Source organism: Chiloscyllium plagiosum, chromosome 21 (assembly GCF_004010195.1).
Source record: "Chiloscyllium plagiosum isolate BGI_BamShark_2017 chromosome 21, ASM401019v2, whole genome shotgun sequence".
NCBI classification, from domain to species: Eukaryota; Metazoa; Chordata; class Chondrichthyes; order Orectolobiformes; family Hemiscylliidae; genus Chiloscyllium; species Chiloscyllium plagiosum.
The window spans coordinates 14,144,066-14,153,633 of NC_057730.1; the positions used below are offsets into that span (position 1 = coordinate 14,144,066).

The 9,568-nt window shown below is 44.7% G+C and overlaps 1 protein-coding gene across 2 annotated transcripts in view; it reads left to right on the top strand.

Moving 5' to 3' along the window:
• Nucleotides 1-1,452: 1,452 nt before the first annotated feature.
• zgc:112980 (uncharacterized protein LOC503706 homolog) overlaps nucleotides 1,453-9,568 on the top strand; it is a 72,188-nt gene continuing 64,072 nt past the window's right edge. The window contains exon 1 of one of the 2 annotated variants that reach the window (XM_043711293.1): nucleotides 1,453-1,540. The gene's annotated coding sequence lies outside the window, so the exon portion shown is untranslated. Of the gene's footprint in view, nucleotides 1,541-1,577; nucleotides 1,887-9,568 lie in introns of those variants that run through there. The other variant, XM_043711292.1, reaches the window with a different exon arrangement.

Genomic DNA, 9,568 nt, shown 5'->3' on the forward strand with positions numbered 1-9,568 from the left:
TGGTTTGGCCACTTTTGGAATATTGTGTGCAATTCTGGTCTCCGTCCGATTGGAAGGATGTTTTAGAAAAGATTTACAAGGATGTTGCCAAGGTTGGAGGATTTGAGCTATTGGGAGAGGCTGAATAGGCTGGAGCTGTTCTCCCTGACGCATCAGAGGCTGAGGAGTGACCGTATATAGGTTTATAAAATTATGAGAGTGATTAGATAAGGTCTTTCCCCTGGGGTGGGGGAGTCAAGAACTAGACAGCACAGGTTGAGGGTGAGAGGGGAAAAATTTAAAAGGGACTTAAGGGGCAACTTTTTCAGAGAGGGTGGTGTGTGTATGGAATGAACTGCCAGAGAAAGTGGTGGAGGCTGATGCAATTACAACATTTAAAAGGCATCTAAATGGGTATAAGAATAGGAAGGGTTTAGAAGGATATGGGGAGAAAGTGAGGACCGCAGATGCTGGAGATCAGAGCTGAAAATGTGTTGCTGGAAAAGTGCAACAGGTCAGGCAGCATCCAAGGAGCAGGAGAATCGACGTTTTGGGCATAAGCCCTTCCTCAGGAGCTTATGCCCAAAACGTCGATTCTCCTGTTCCTTGGATGCAACACATTTTCAGCTTAGAAGGATATGGGCCAAGTACTGGCAAATGGGACTAGGTTAGGATATCTGGTCGGCATGGACGAGTTGGACGGAGGCGTGTGTTTCCCGGCTGTACATTTCTATGACCGTATAACTGCGGATACCGGGAGTCATAAAGCAAGACATTAAATGCTGGAGAAACTCTGTAGTTTTCGCTGCATTTATAGCGAGAAAAGTTGGCAGACCAGCTGAGTTTCTCCAGCACATTTGTGTTTGGTTTTTGGCAAAAACAAAACTAGGCTGTCCGCTTTTCGGATCAAAGTTGCTTTCGTTGTGTACGGAGGACCCGCCCAACCTTAATTTCTCTTGATTTCTCCGAGCACGGAAAGAATGTCGTTTCCTCAACCGCACATCACACCTGGGTGCTGTTTCGCTGTCACAACGAAGTCTTGTGGCTCAGTCTAAAACGTCACCCATCGCTTTTAGAGCTCCATTATTTTGTGACTTCGGTGGGAGAGGTACGAAAAAAAAACAAAATTAAATATCGCTGCGCGTGTTTGGACTGTTCGAGACAAATAAAAACTGCAGATGCTGGAATCCAAAGTAGACAGGCAGGAGGCTGGACGTTTCGGGGATAACCCTCCTTCAGGAAACGTGCCGAGGTTGACACTGAATTCCATAACTGACCAAACGGGAACACCATCCGCCAAAATCTCACCCCACAGACTGGGACCGTTTGTTTTGTAAAAGTTAGGAAAAAATTACACTCCGATTAATATAAGTCTCCAACACACGCAGCAATCTAGTCTATTTATGATCGTGCGGTATTTAAAACACGCACCATTAGAGACAAACATGCCAAGGATGACTTTACCTTCAGGAGTTGCCGGGACAACGGGCCGTCGCCGTGGTAACGTGCCCCGGAAACGGTCACTCGGTGACCCGGAAGAGCCGCGAGCGGGGACGGCGCGGTAAATGCAAAGGGAGTGAGGGAGAACGGGGAGTGGGTGAGATTGAGATTGAGATTGAGAAAGAGGGGAGAGGGAGGAGGCTGGGGAGAGTAAGGAGAGCTGGAGTTTAATTCGGGCCCACCAGTTGGACACGCACTCCGGGAACTGGCTGCTCCACCTCAGCCGCGGGCTGGACCCTGCCCCGGGACTCCCTCCGCACACTGTCCCCGGGGAGGGGCAGGGCACCGCTGAGGTGCAAACCCCCGGGGGGAAACCTGACTGCCGCCATCTTCCTGCTTCTGGGCAACAGCTCCTATCCGTCTCCATTGTGCCTCGCGATTGCTTTTTCCTCCCCTTTTATCTCCAGGTAGGATCTTGTTTATTCTTTTAAAATGTGCATCTTTTCCCATTGAAATTGCTCTTTCCGCACCAAGACTCGCCCAACTTGAATTTTCGTAACATACGTGAGCACAAAAATATCGTTCTCGTTCGGATCTCAACCCTGGGTGCTGTGCAGCTGTCACAATGAACTGTTGCAGTTCAGTGCATCTTAAGATAAAATCTTTTTTTATCGATCGTTTTTAGGCGTCCGATATTTCGTAACTTTAGTCGAAAATATGAAAGTGAAGTCCATGTTGCTGCTCTGCATACAAAATGTGAATAGAAGTGTGTTGAATATTGCAGAGCATCAAGTGCTGGAAGTGTGTTGCAAGGATAACATAAAGCTTTCTTTGGTGTAAGCTTATTGTAAATTGAAAAAAAGTGCTATTGACTGACTTTAGGCACATCACGACTGCACCTCAAGAAAGCTTAGTGTTTGGATATATGACAGATTTCTCAGTGAATTAGTCAAAGATCCACCTTTGAGTTTGATCAGTTAATATTAAGATGCTAATTAACTGTAGAGAAATAAGACTGTAGTTTTGTTAACTTTCCCAAGATGGTCTGTGTACTTCCATTCTTTTCTGTCTTTGAATCAGTTGGACATCTGTCTTTAGTCACAGTTTGGAATGTTGAAGGAGAACTATGGTTGCAAGAAATATGATTTTGCACATTTATTAAACACTTGGTGGCAAGGTGGCTCGGTGGTTAGCATTGTTACCTCACAATGCCGGGGATCTGGGTTCGATCCCAGCCTCTGGTGACTGTCTATGGGGAGTTTGCATGTTCTCCCCATGTCTGAGTAGGTTTCCTCTGAGTGCTCTAGTTTCCTCCGATAGTCCAAAGAATTGGCCATGACAAATTGTGTAGTTTAGGTGCATTATTCAGGGTAAATGTAGTGTAATAGGATCGGGGAGCGGGTCTGGATTGGTGTGGACTTGTTGGGCCAAATGGCCTGTTTTCACACTGTAGGGATTCTGATTCTATCTCTAAGCTCTGAGGTCCTGCCGCATACAGTCCTGAATGATTTTGGACAATTAAAACAATTCACTGGAGGAGGCTACATGAATATCTCCAGGCTCAGTGGTAAGGAAGCCTGCCAAATTGTACAAAAAAAATTGAAATATTGCAAGAATCTTCAGCCAGAAATGTTGAGGCCAATCCATCTTGGCCTCCTCCAGAGATCCTCGGAATAACAGATACTAGACTTTAACCCATTCAGTCCACACTACGTGATTTCAAGAATGGCCAGATGCACAATGTCCGAGAGGATATAGATCCCTGACAACATTCCAGCAAAGATAGTGAAGACCTGTGCTGCAAAACTAGCTAAGTCCCTAACCTAGCAGTTTTATTAGAGATACAACACTGGCAATTACCTGACAATGGGGAAAATTGCCCATACATGTCGGTACACAAAAAGCAGGACAAAATCAACTCATTCCATTACCTCCCCATCAGTCTGCTCTTGGTCATCAATAAAAAGATAGCAGTGTTGATGACACCGTCTACCAAGCAGAACATTCTTAGCAAAAGGTTGCTGCTGACTTTCACTTTGGGTTCCATGAGGGTGACTTGCTTCTGACCTCATTATGTTAGAACCAAGCCCATAGACAAAAGGCCTGAGTTCGAATGGTGAGGTGAGTGTGACTGACCTTGGCATCAAGGCTGCATTTGGCAGAATCTACCATCAAGGAACCCCAGCAAACCTACAGTCAGTGAGGTTTGGGGATGTCTCTCTCTCCTTGTTGAAGTGAAGCCTGGCACAACGAAGGATGGCAATGCTTGTTGAAGGTCAGCTCCATGATATCTCTGCAAGAGTTCTCCAGGTTGCCTATCTTTCATCAGTCTGTTCCGATGTGTTACAGAATATCTCTGCAGCATGTGGAACTTGAACCCAGGACTTCTGACGCAGAGGTGGGACACTGTTGTGCTGCAGAAGTCCCAAGCTTTTCAGGGTACCTTTTTATAATCACCTGGTTCAGAGGTGGGACTTGAATCCCAACCTCCGAGCTCAGAGGCCGAGACAAAGTCACAAAAGTCTCACGAGAGTCCCAGTTTTCTAATCACAAACGCTTCAGTTCTGAAGAAGGGTCACTGGACACAATACGTTAACTTCAATTTCTCTTCACAGATGCTGCCAGACCTGAATTTTTTTCAGTGATTTGTTTTTGTTTTTGATTTTCTGTAGTTCTTTTGTTTCTTAATCACCCTGTTCAGAGACATTGTTACACATCTCTGGAGCAGGTGGGGCTTTAATTAAGGAACTATTAGTCTAGCAGGAGGGACACTACCACTGCATCACGAGAGACCTCCCGTTCTTCAGGGTAATATACTCAGCCTAATCATCATCACTCGGTTTATCAATGACCTTCCCTCCTCCTCAAGGTCAGAAGTGGGAATGTTTGCTGATGACTGTACAGTGTTCAGCACCATTGTGTCATCTCCAGTTCTGAAGCAGTGCATGGCTAAATGCAGCAAAACCTGGTCAATATTCTGGCTGACAAATAGAAAGTAATATTTGTCAATGACCATGTGCAACAATAAGGAATCTAACCATCACTCCTTGACATGTAATGGCACTACAGTCATTGAGTGAAAGATTGATAGATGCTTACTGCACAGGACATCCGTAAGAAATGGGAACAGGAGTAGATTGCTCGGCCCATTGAGCCTGTTCTGCCATTGAATAAGATTATGGCTGATCTGATAGTCCTCACATCCGCTTTCTTGCCCTTTCCACGTAACCCTTGATTTTCCCAACTGATCTAAGAGTCTATCTTCATCTTAATATAGAGTCATAGAGATGTACTGACCCTCCGGTCTAACTTGTCCATGCTGACCAGACACCCTAAATTAATCTCGTCCAATTTGCCAGCACTTGGTCCATATCTTTCTAAATCCTTCCTAATCATATACCTATCCAGATGCCTTTTAAATGTTGTAATTGTACCAGCCTCCATCACTTCCTGTGGCAGCTCATTCCATACATGCACCACTCTGAGTGAAAAAGCTGCCCCTTAGATCCCTTTTATATTTTTCCCCTCTCACCCAAAACCTATGCTGTCTAGTTCTGGACATATCCACCCCAGGGAAAAGACCTTGTCTCTTTACCCTATCCATGCCCATCACGATTTTATGAACCTCTAAGGTGATCCCTCAGCCTCCGATGCCTCAGGGAAAACCGCCCTAGCCTCTCCCTATAGTTCAAACCCTCCAACCCTGGTAACATTCTTGTAAATCTTTTCTGAACCTTTTAAAGTTTCACAACATCTTTCCTATAGGAGGGAGACCAGAATTGTACACAATATTTCAATAGTGGTCTAGCCAATGTACAGCTGCAACATGGCCTCCTAACTCCTATACTCAATGTTTTGACTAATCGAACAGAGCATACCAAATGCCTTCTTCACTAACCCCTCTACCTGTGACTCCACTTTCAAGGAACTATGAATCTGCACTCAGTCCATAAGGACACTGCACCACAGCTTTCTGTGGCAAGAAGTTTCAAAGATCCTCAACCCTTTGAGTGAAGAAATTGCTTCTCAACTCAATCTTAAATTGGTGTCCCTTTGTTCTTAGACTGTGCCCTCTGGTCATAGACTTTCTCTTCAGGGAATCATCCTCTGTGTTTGCCATGCCAAATACCTTTATTTCAATGAGTTCACCTGTAATTCTTCTCTCCTTCAGTGAGTAGAGTCCCAACTTGTTTATCCTTTACTCATAAGACAATCCCTTCATTACCAGAATCATCCTTGAGCCTTCTGTGAACTGCCTGTCATGAAATGATATTTTTCCCCAAATAAAAGGACCAAAACTGCTCTCATTATTGCAGATGTGATGTCACTACATCTTGTACAGTTGCACTAAGATTCCACTGCTCATTTATTTGAACACACTTGAAATAAGGTCCATCATTCCATCAGCCTTCCTGAATACCTGCTGCACCTGTGTGCTAGCTTTCTGGGATCATGCACAAGTACTCTCCAGTCCCTTTAGTGTTGCATCTTTCGGAAGAGTTCAGTAAGGACAGAATACATGAAGGGGAAGGGGTCGCAAACCTGGTTTTGCTGAGGGAAAGTAGTGTTTGACATGTTTGATCACTTTTCTTGTATTGGTAACCAGGAGTGTTGATGAGACTAGTGCATTTGATGTGGTCTACGTGAATTTCAGCAAGGCTTTTGATAATGTCTGTCATAGAGCAGTCAAGAAAATTACCCATGGAATCCAAGGAATGTGCACTTTGGTTGCAATATTGGCTGGGATACAGTTTGTGACAGAGGGATGTTTCTGTAACTGTTTCCAGTGGGTTTCCACAGATCTTGGTTCTGGGGTTCTTGTTGTTTATGGTGTGCATTAATGATCTGGACTTGAATGTAGAGGGTATGATCAGGAAGTTTGAAGATAACACAACCTAAAAGTTACGAAGATGGTAACTAGCAGAGGATATCGATGAACTAGTCAGATGGGCAGCTGACTGCCAAATGGAATTCAATCCAGAAGAGTACACGCTAATGCACTTGAAGGCTAACCAGGCAAAACCTGATAAGCATGAATAGTAGCACCCTGCAAAGTACATTAAATCAAGAGAGGCCTTCATGTACACGGATCCCTGAAAATAATAGGACAGATCAATTAATGTGGTTAAGACTGTATATAGGATACTTACCGTTGTTAGTTGAGGCATGGAATACAAAAATAAGAGGTCATGCTGGAGTTCTGAAGAAGACCCCTACTGGATTTGAAACATTAATTTTCTATCTTCACAGATACTGGCAGACCTGCTCAGTTTCTCCTACACTTTCTCTTTATAGTTCCCTCATCTGCAGTGTTTTGTTTTTGTCTAGGTTATGCTGGAACTTTATAAAATGTAAGTTGAAGTACCGTATGCAGTCTGGTCCCGCATTATTGCAAGGTTCTGACTGCCCTAGAAAGGGTGCTGAGGGGACTTACCAGGATGCTACTTGGGCTGGAAGGTCTGAGATCTGAGGCAAGATAGGGCGGCACGGTGGCAGTGGTTAGCACTGTTGTCTCACAGCACCAGAGATCCGGGTTCAATTCCCGCCTCAGGCGACTGACTGTGTGGAGTTTGCACGTTCTCCTCGTGTCTGCGTGGGTTTCCTCCCACAGTCCAAAGATGTGCAGGTCAGGTGAATTGGCCATGCTAAATTGCCCATAGTGTTAGGTAAGGGGTAAATGTAGGGGTATGGGTGGGTTACGCTTCGGCAGGTTGGTGTGGACTTGTTGGGCCGAAGGCCCTGTTTCCACACTGTAATGTAATCTAATCTAATCTAAACTAATTGCATAAGCTAGGGTTGCTTGCCTTGGGACAATGAAAGTTGAAGGAACTAATCGAGGTGTACAAGATTGAGGGACATAGGTAGTGTTGGTAGGAAGGCACTTCTCTTAGTAGTAGATTGGTGGCAATCAGGGGACATAAGCGGTAGAAGGCTAAGAGGAGCTTTGAGGAATATGTTTTTGCACTGAAGGTTGTGGGAGTCTGTTACTCATTGTGAAATGGTCGTTGAGTCAGAAACTCTTGTTACGTGTGAGCAGTATTAAGACATTTACTTGTGTTGTCATAGCCTCCAGGGCTATGGGTTAAAAGCTGGAAAATGTAGTCAGGTTCACTGAAGAATGCAGGAAAGCATGCCAAGAGGAGCAGGCATACTTAAAAATGAGGTGTGAACCTGGTGAAGTATCAAAACCGGAATACTTTGTGTGGCAAACAGCACAAGCAAAAAAATTACCACTGTCCTAACAGACCATATGTCTGCTCTCTCTATGTAGTGAGAAAAGAGAATGTGCTGAAAATGTGTTGCTGGAAAAGCACAGCAGGTCAGGCAGCATCCACGGAACAGGAGAATCGACGTTTCGGGCATAAGCCCTTCAGGAGAATGTGGTTTAATCTGAAGGTCACCAAGCCTCCAGCAAGGGGAGAGGCTGAAAAGGAGAGTCCTTATGGAAACCTCAGCCAGTGTGGGAATTCAACCGATGTGGTGATCATCACTCTGCGTCACAAACTGACCATCCAACCAACTAGACTAACTGATTTCCCCTACAGAAACACACCAATAGCAAATGATAGACAGGCCAGTGATTTCCCCAACCAATGGATCAGATCTAAGCTCTGTAGTCTTGCGACATCTTGTTATGAATGATGGTGGACAATTAAACAACTCACTGGAGGAGAGGGCTCCATAAACATCCCTATCCTTCATGATGGGGAACCCAGAATGTTGGTGTAAAAGATGAGGCTGAAGCACTCAACAATCTTCAGCCAAAAGTACCCAGTGGATGATCCATTTTGGTCTCCTCTGGAATTCCCCAGCATCACAGATGCCAGTCTTCAGCCAATTTGATTCACTACGTATGATATCCAGAAACAGCTGAAGGCACTAGATATTGCAAAAGCTGTGAGCACTGATAACTTTCTGATAAGAGTACTGAAGACTTGCTCAGAACTTGCTATAGCCCTAAGTTGAAACTTTATTGCTGGAACAGCACAGCAGGTCAGGCGCTGTGCTGTTCCAGCAATAAAGTTTCAACTTTGATCTCCAGCATCTGCAGACCTCACTTTCTCCTTGCTATAGCCCTAGCCAAGCTGTTCCAGTATAGCTACAACGCTGGCACATGATGTGGATAATTACCAAATAAATTCTGCATGTACACATCAGGACAAATCAAACCTAGCTAATTATCGCCCCATCAGTCTCATCTCGATGAGTAAAATGATGAAAGGTGTCATTAGCAGTGCTATGAAGGAACAGTTGCTCAGAAGCATCCTGCTCATTGCTCAGTTTGGGTTCCACAATGACCATTCAGCTCCTGAGCTTATTACAGCGTTGTGGAATTGAACTTGGAGAAAAAAGAATTGAATTCAAGAATGACGTGAGAGTTACATGATGTCCAGCAGTATTTATAATTCTTCAGATACTGAGGTAGTTGATGTCCAAATGCACCAAAACCTGGACGCTATTCAGGTTTAGGCTGAAAAGTGGCAAGTAACATTCATGCCACATAAATAGCAGACAAAGACCATCTTCAAGAGAGAATCTGACCATTTGTCCCTTGACGATCGATAACGTTAACATCCGGGGTTATAATTAACCAGAAACTGAACTGGATTAGCCATGTAAATAATAGGATTACAAGAGTAAGTCAGAGACTAGGAATTCTGCAGTAAGTACCTCACCTTGACTGACCAAAGCTTGTCCACCACTGCCAAGGCACACTTCAGGAGTGAGGTGGAATTCTCTCCACTTGTCTAGATAAAAACAATGACTGCAGATGCTGGAAACCAGAGTCTAGATTAGAGTGGTGCTGGAAAAGCACAGCAGTTCCGGCAGCATCCGAGGAACAGTAAAATTGACGTTTCGGGCAAAAGCCCTTCATCAGGAACACAGGCAGAGAGCCTGAAGGGTGGAGAGATAAATGAGAGGAGGGTGGGGTGGGGAGAAAGTAGCATAGAGTACAATAGGTGAGTGGGGGAGGGGATGAAGGTGATAGGTCAGGGTGGAGTGGATAGGTGGAAAAGAAGATACTGGATCAGTGGTGCTGGAAGAGCACAGCAGTTCAGGCAGCATCCAACGAGCAGCGAAATTGACGTTTCGGGCAAAAGCCCTTCAGGAATAAAGGCAGTGAGCCTAAAGCATGGAGAAATAAGCT